The 8,012-nt window shown below is 37.3% G+C and overlaps 1 long non-coding RNA gene across 1 annotated transcript; it reads right to left on the bottom strand.

Annotated features, from left to right (window-relative positions):
* Window positions 1-2,110: 2,110 nt before the first annotated feature.
* Window positions 2,111-4,352, bottom strand: LOC125785724 (uncharacterized). Its single transcript, XR_007428056.1, has 3 exons — window positions 4,045-4,352; window positions 3,141-3,208; window positions 2,111-2,156 (listed from the first exon to the last, which is right to left on the bottom strand). It is a non-coding gene; the product is annotated as an uncharacterized LOC125785724 (long non-coding RNA).
* Window positions 4,353-8,012: the final 3,660 nt, after the last annotated feature.

Raw genomic sequence — 8,012 nt, 5'->3', positions numbered from 1 at the left:
ATAAAATTGTTTCACTTGTGCAACGTGTCTCATTTCTTTTATTGTTGAGATTGTGTAAATATGAATGAGAGTTTGTTTAAATGTTTTCTTCTTGTTGGTATTTACATAGATGAAAATAGTAATCTACTAAAATAAATAGGAAAACATATTTAACTGGAACATACTTGGGTTGTGGGGGCTGCTGCTAATTGGTTGTTAGAATTGGGTTAACTGCTAAACTCTAAAATAAAAGCAGCAATTGCTGTTCTGGACAGTATGCAGATCTCATTAGTCTTAATAATGAAAAGGTAGGACATTTTTCATGTTCTTTCTGTTTACAACTCACTGTGAGGAATTCAGAGCACTACAGAGCACTGACTGGTGTGTCACAGCAGGACCGTGTAGGGTACTACAATCAAAAGTGTTACAGTACCGAATACTACATACTGGGCAGTGTGTAGTATGCAGTACATACTAGTGCAGTATGCAGTATAGTAGTATAGTAGTATGCCATCCCGAATACAGCCTCAGTGTCCGAATTCACTCCTGTTTCACCACTACTTAGTGAACTTATTAGTATCTCCCTACCTAGCGCTACACTAATGAGGGAGTAGGGAGCCATTTCGGACACAGCCCGAGGCTGCTATCTTACAGGGAGCTCTGTGAAATGAGCAACAGTTGCTGGAAAGACATGTGACTTCCCGTCAAAATAAAAGTCTTCCTCTAAAATATTACATTTAAAAAAAAGTTTTTGAAGTGATTTTACCGAGAAGAAGGTTAGATAAGACAGAAAAGAAGTGGAATTTCACTCTGCCACACAGGTTAGTTTTAAATACCCTCGATTGGCTTGCTAATTTAACAAAAAAAATCCATATTGTTAATACACAGAACAAAACATGTTAGCAAATGAAAGTATCTATGCCCATTCTGTTTAATAAAACACTGTTAAAAATAAAATAATGATAATAATAATAATTATTATTATTATTGTTATTAATATTAATTTTATACAATGCAATAAAGACGTGAATGTGACAATAAGCTCACACTTTGAGCAAGTTGACATTGTTTAAAAAAATACACAACTTAACAACCAGCATTATAAACTTCAAGAATGTAAAAAACTGAGAAGAAAGAGAATAGAAGAAACTAACATTTGGGTTGGGAAATATGTGGCATTATGAAGTAAAAATGTAGTACATCCTGTTAATTAATTATGATCTGAGTCTATAGTTTAAGGAATTTTAATGATAGATAATGTTTAAACATTTGTCATTTAATAACTAGTTGAGGCTTATTCATACACTATTTTACAATGTTTGTAACTGTAAGCATGGTTAATTGATGTATATTTATTGTAAATGTTATCAGTATTCAAAATATTCTTTTAAACATATACAGATATGTCTAATAACATGATTTAATGTTAAATTAAAGAAGCATTATGAAAATCAGCCACTGACAGCATGTTATATACTAGGCGAATAGAAGAATCAGTGGATTTCAGAGGTTTGACTGCACTAAAGCTAGTGTTGCTGGGTAATACAGTTTTGCGCTGGAACTTTATCAATATATTCTGACTCAGGACGTACAACTCTTTAATAAAAGTAATATTGTTGTTTCATCTTGTTCTTATTATTATTATCTTTTTGTATGACATTACACAGTCTACGCAGAGATACTGAGCTGAGTGAATAGAAACAATTAACACAGCCAGCCATGACCAACTCAACCAAAATGGGCAGTTTTTAAACTGCAGATCACTTTGCAATGAGCGCGGTGGCAAGGAAAAACTCCCTTCTGTTGTTGTGAAAGTGCTGTGGTTGCCATTCTCCTTGACGCTGTATCTTGATCTGTAAATATATACAGAAAAATATTTTTTACCTGTAAATATTAAAATATATAGTATTTTTAGTGTTTAACATATTATCATCATATTGGTCCTTAAAAACTTACCGTTTCATTATAGTTGCTCTTAAGGTCCAAACCAGGCTCTCGGTGAGAATCTGATTAAATGTACACACAACATTCACTGCATGTGTATAATACAATAAGTTAATAATATAATAATGAGTTAAGCTACAGTGTTCAGTTAGAAAAGAAGTATTTTAGAGCATCTGGACTATCTTACCAGCATCATCATCAGCTGTTATTTTTGCGGCCGAGAGATCCGTGCTCTGCAAAGGAAGAGAGGGCCGTGTTAATGTGATTTAGTAGCACTTTACAAATAACAGTACTTACAACAGTAATAAATATTGTGAAATTTGTTTTTAAAAAATCAGGTAATGTCATATATCCGCACCAGTATACACTAGTATTTTTATATTTTAGAAATTAATAAGAATTTCAGCTAAACTGATGCTAGCTTGATTTAAATGCTAATCTATGTAATTCAAGATAACTTGCAGTGTAGGTTTTTTTCTTTTTTTGTGGGTAAATATTTAAAAGGCTTACAACAAGGTTAATGCTGGGCTGTGTTTCTTTACAGTTTCACTAAACCTGTGGACAGACAGACACATGAGCCTTTAGAGTCCTGGGTGAAGAAAAATGTGTTTATCTGACTGTCAAGTCGCATTATCCCTGGAGGACAGTTCATCAAATAATAATTATTTAAGACATTCTGTTGTAAGTGCTGTTAATGTACCCTTATTGTAAAGTGCTACCCAGATTTTATTTTCTGTTTTTCTTTAAAGCACTTTCTGTACACTTGCAGCCATAATTAGGCAGACCAAAATGTTTAAAATGTAAACTTTAAACAAATACATGAAGAACCACAATTTGTAATGTTATATATTTCAACTAGAGACCAATTTAGTCCTGCCAGGCACAGGTTTACGTTTGACCAATATTTCATTTAAATATATTGAGTGATGTAACTTTGTAACAAACCTCTTTTTACACAAAAAAGGTCAATCACATACTCTGAGGGGATTCTAATCATCAGCCTATGTTGCATGAATTAAACCTCACAAATTATGACTTATGCACTAAATATGTATTTCCACACAAATATTTACAACTTAATATACAATCAATTCTCAGTCAGAGCTGATATAATGTTTGAATTTAGTCTCTGATTTACTTACAATGGGGTTAAAACACTCAGGTTTCTCAAAAGCTCAAACAGCATGTGAGCAGCAAACGGTTTGTAACACCTGTACCTGTCTGTAACAATGGCCACTTCTTCTCCCATAGGGTGATCACCAGAGCTTGGGCTCAACGTAGCCCCCTGATGTTGAACAAATGCCATTACAACAACAACAACAACAAAAATCTTTTAAAAATGAATGTGACCATGGGATATGGTTACACACTCCCCTCTTCAGACAAGGGAATGTCCCCATAGAATTTTTTTAAGTTCACTACATGGAAATTATCAGACAGTTCGGGATCATCAACCATAGTAACTTTGTAATTCACATTGCCAAGACGCTTTATAACTTTTGCAGGTCCCTTCCAACTTGGCACAAAAATGTTATTCAGCTTTCGACAATGGATGAACTCTGATCCATACTACATCATCCTCTTTAAAGCTATCATGTTTTCGTTTTAGGTTATAGTAACGTGCTTGTTTACACTGTGCCCTCTTTACATTCTCACGTACCTGTTGAATGAGATTTTCATGTCTAGCCAGTGTACCATAAGCATCGTGTTCTGGGTTGACTGCCTAATGAACTAACCGCTCCATTGGCCCTTTCAATTTCCTACCAAGAGCCACCTCAGCTGGAGTGAATCCTGTGCTTTCCAGCCAAGCAGAATTAACAGCAACACTTACAATGCTCTTACAGGGGCTGTGCATTACTGAGAGCGTTCATTCGCTCTGTTAATGCTGCACCCAGATATCGCGGTTCTTCCAGGTGAATACAGAGAACCGTTACATCCCTAATAAATACAGTATGTCTTTTACAACACTTGAACTTTTTTTATAGTTTGATGCTCATATTTATTCAACATTTTTCTGCAACTACCTTTATTCTGCTAAATTTTACAAAGTATTTATCTCAGATTTTATTTCTGAGATCCTAGACTAGACACATTTGCCTTCATTACTGATCAAAAATGTACCTGTAGTTTTTCACTCCTAGGGTTCGGGACCGGCAGGGAGATGAAGAAGCAGGAAGCATGCTCTTAGCAAGAAGCTCTTTATTAACAGGATACTGCTCGCTTACAGCTCTTAAAAGTGCTTGAAGAGTAAAACCCGATCTATTAAACACAGCCAAAAACCCCTCAGGTGGCTAAACTGCACAGTGATGGTAGATCCCCCTAATACTCCCAAAACACACCCCCATAATGCCCTGCTGGCCCGGATTAACATAACCCCACAAACACCCCGTGACGATCTTACTATGTTACCCTGTGACTATATATGTGTGTGTGTGTGTGTGTGTGTGTGTGTGTATATATATATATATATTATGGCAAGCCAAACAGGAAATATGTAATAAAAGCTGATATATATATATATATATAATGAACGGATTTTCTGCCATTTGATCCATAAGATTAATAATCTGTTCATGGCTTTAGAAAATAACATTTTTATACAACTATGCTAACGATGACGTGAAAGAAACGCGACCCAAAGCCGTGCTATAATGTTTGGAGAAGTTGCTCCTCTTAATTTAAAAGTACAGAGCTGACTGAATTAGAGCAGGGTCAAAGTAACCTCTTATTATTCAAATATAATACTACTACTAACAGCGATAATACATTGTAGATAGTAAGATAGTAGTAAATAGAAGTAAGATAGACTATGAGAATTATAATGTATATATATATAACTGTAATTTATATTACACATTTATTATTATTATACTGAGTTTCTAAATGCTTGTTATATAGACATACTATGAATATCCTTCAGTAAATCCGTGGACTAATATTGGATATCAGTAATTCTAGTTTTTATCTGCTGTTCATTCAGTAAAAGCCCCATTCTGGGACGGAATTGATCTTTTCTCACTGTGGAGTAAATAGTTCTGTGCAGCTCCTATAAACAGTACGGTTGTTTGCACGGCACGCGGAAGATTCGCGTCATGCTGGCGCCTGCGCAGTCTCTCACCTTCCCGGTTAACGCCCCACGAGAAGCCGAGCAGGAAGTGACACGATTGGCCTCACCTGGCTCCGTTGAAATCAGCGGGATGGCTTGGTCCAGTTAATATATACTGTCAATGGGGTGTGTGTGTGTGTGTATAAAGGTGTGTACCTTAATTAGTCCCCCCTGGAAAGTCTGCCCTTAGGAACTAAACATCAGGGTTGTAATATTATTCTACAGGAATTATTATTTTAACAGTTTTACGTTGGATCACATTTCAACATTTTTACTACTATTTTTAAACTATAAAATCAATACTGACTTATGATGAACTAAATATTCAAATTATTTCACTCTCACAACTTATAAAGGGTGATTTGTGACAATATCCAAATCTTCTTCTTAATATGAAGTCATTCTGCTGTAGTGGTACTAAAATGAATCCACCTGTTATCACAGATCAATTTCACTTAGTCCTGATAGTACACCACTGGTTTGTGTCACTCATTTAATAGCAGGAGAATATGATGTGTAAATTCAACATAAAGGCCCTTAAAATTATAACAGTTACATTATTTTATTAAAATTAATAAAACAAAGTGACTGGAGTTTAAATTTGGCTAAATGTGGTGATTTTTTTTTTTTGACAGCTAGTACAGGCTGTTCAGCTCCTCATCAGATACTAGGCTGTAAGAGTCTCTCACCGACGAATCGTCTTCTGCGACACCCCAAGTAATTTACATATATTTGGGACGGCCAGACCCATTTCTAAAAGGTGCTCAAGGTGTTTTTTGGAAACAGCGCTTTGGACATCCTCTTGCTCCACCAATTGCATCCACCGAAATAGTGGTGGTTCTTTGATCTAGGTCAGTGCTGATGAGTGTGATCAGATTGTGATGTAATGAACACACTTATTGTAGAACACACATGAAACATTAGTACAAGCTTTGAGACCATTAAACACAATTCATATTCAATTATTCACAGTTAAATGTGTTCCCTGTTGATCTCTTCCTGACCAAGCATTAAAATATCATGTTGAATTAAAATGAAAACTTTTTTTTGACCACTGTTGTAAAAAAAGAAAATGAAAGATGGGTCCACACCCACCTCTCGTCCGGGGTACAACTCCCCTACATGTTCGTTTTGATAGAGTCGCAAACAGGTGGAGTGAAGTTGAAAGCAAACCAAGTATTTATTTCTGAGCTCAGGAGAACCATACACACAGAAAGACAGTTTACAGCCGTCCCAGCATAAGTTCTGACCCCCCTCTGATCTGACTCCATGTTTTATACCCCAAAATGACGTGAAACCTGCTGATGAGGCGTTGCTAACGATTAGCTCATGTTAATATGCATAATTTCACGTGTTAGTACTCAAGTTTCACGTGTCTGACCGGACCACTAGTGTCTGACCTTGACTGTGTTCTTCCAGAATGGAACATCGTGATGATATTTGTCAATACACTCAAGGTAAAATAAACAGTATCTTTTCAATTCTCCCTTTTGACGTATCAACCAGATACGTCAACACATCGTAATTCCTCCAAACATGTATTTACATATGTTCAACACTTGATAAACATGTGAGTGAACATTTAACTAACAAGTGGGAGCGAAAACCTGTCCGGCAGCCTACCAACCAATTTTTGACAGGAAAAATTCTCTCACAGCCCCTCTGCCCCAGGCGGCCAATATTACTCTGTCAATGGAGGAAGTGACATCATTGCCCAAAAGTCATCCCCAAGACTGGTTGGTTTACAGCATTTCCTCCTGCTCTTCCTCACACTCCAGTATAGGTAGCATATATGGCGGTTTATCGTCTTTACCCTCCATCATTCGTGTTATTGTTCTTTCTATCAGGGATCTAATACACGGCACACAGCAGCATCCGCATGTAACTAAAATAGCAGCAAATACAGCGACTGCCGAAGCCATAGATACAAATACACCCTTCCATTGTCCGAAAGTTCTCTCCAGCCATTTAGTGATTGGATTATCTACCCCCGTGTTCCCTGCCATTTCTCTAGACAGGGCTTTTAGGGCAATTAACGCTTTAGTTACCTTTCCCTCTGGGGCTGTGTTATTAGGAATTACGGTACAACATACATCTCCGAACATATGACAGACGCCACCCTGATTAGCGAGTACCATATCTAATGCAATACGGTTTTGTATGGTTGCTGATAACTGTTCTGATAAGCCTGTTATTGCTGCCCCGGTAATGTTAGCCAGTCTCATTACTTGGTAATTTACGTAATTAATTCGATCGACATTCTTGTTTGGTGTGATCCAAATTAAGATACTTTCCCATCCGGCGGCTATCTGATCCACTAATTTATGCTCGTCTGGCACGCCCCGAGGTACGCCTATTGCGTCTATGTACGTAGGTGTATTTTTGGTCAAGTCAAAATCATAGTCATCCGATCTCCTAGGCCTATTATAATTAGAAATAGTTTTGTGTGCGCCGTACATAGTGATTGGGGAAATTAGTCTTACCATAGCGCAGAGGCCTTGACTACGCGTGGGCAGTCTTAACAGTAGGGTTGATCGCCTTAATAATACAGTCCCGCTCTGGCCCATGGCCCTATAAAGTTACCGGAATCGCCATTAAATATAGTGCGGCACCAATTAGGATTTATAAGTGTTTTGGGTTCTTCGTCTCGTCCCCTGCTGTATGGTTAAAACAAGTAAAATTACCTGAATCTGGAATCTGAAATGGTCCTGAGCCGGTGTTGTTTGCTATGACTGGAAAAATGTTTGACAGGGCAGTACAATTAGCGGGGTTTGGCATACGTGTTAAATTAATCATGCACTGGAACCCTATCGGGTCTTCTGTTGGAAACAGTGGGGCTGGACCTAAAAACAATGCCGGCCTAGCAGCGGCACATGCTACGCACCCGTCCATGTTAGCTTCTCTGGCTTGTGCATTTATCCATTTTATCCATAAGTTGCTCCCTTCAAACCCTGTACTTAGCTTTACGATCTGTTCGGTTGTC

The sequence above is a fragment of the Astyanax mexicanus genome, chromosome 21, assembly GCF_023375975.1.
Source record: "Astyanax mexicanus isolate ESR-SI-001 chromosome 21, AstMex3_surface, whole genome shotgun sequence".
Taxonomy (NCBI): domain Eukaryota; kingdom Metazoa; phylum Chordata; class Actinopteri; order Characiformes; family Acestrorhamphidae; genus Astyanax; species Astyanax mexicanus.
This window is presented reverse-complemented; position numbering and strand designations above follow the sequence as displayed.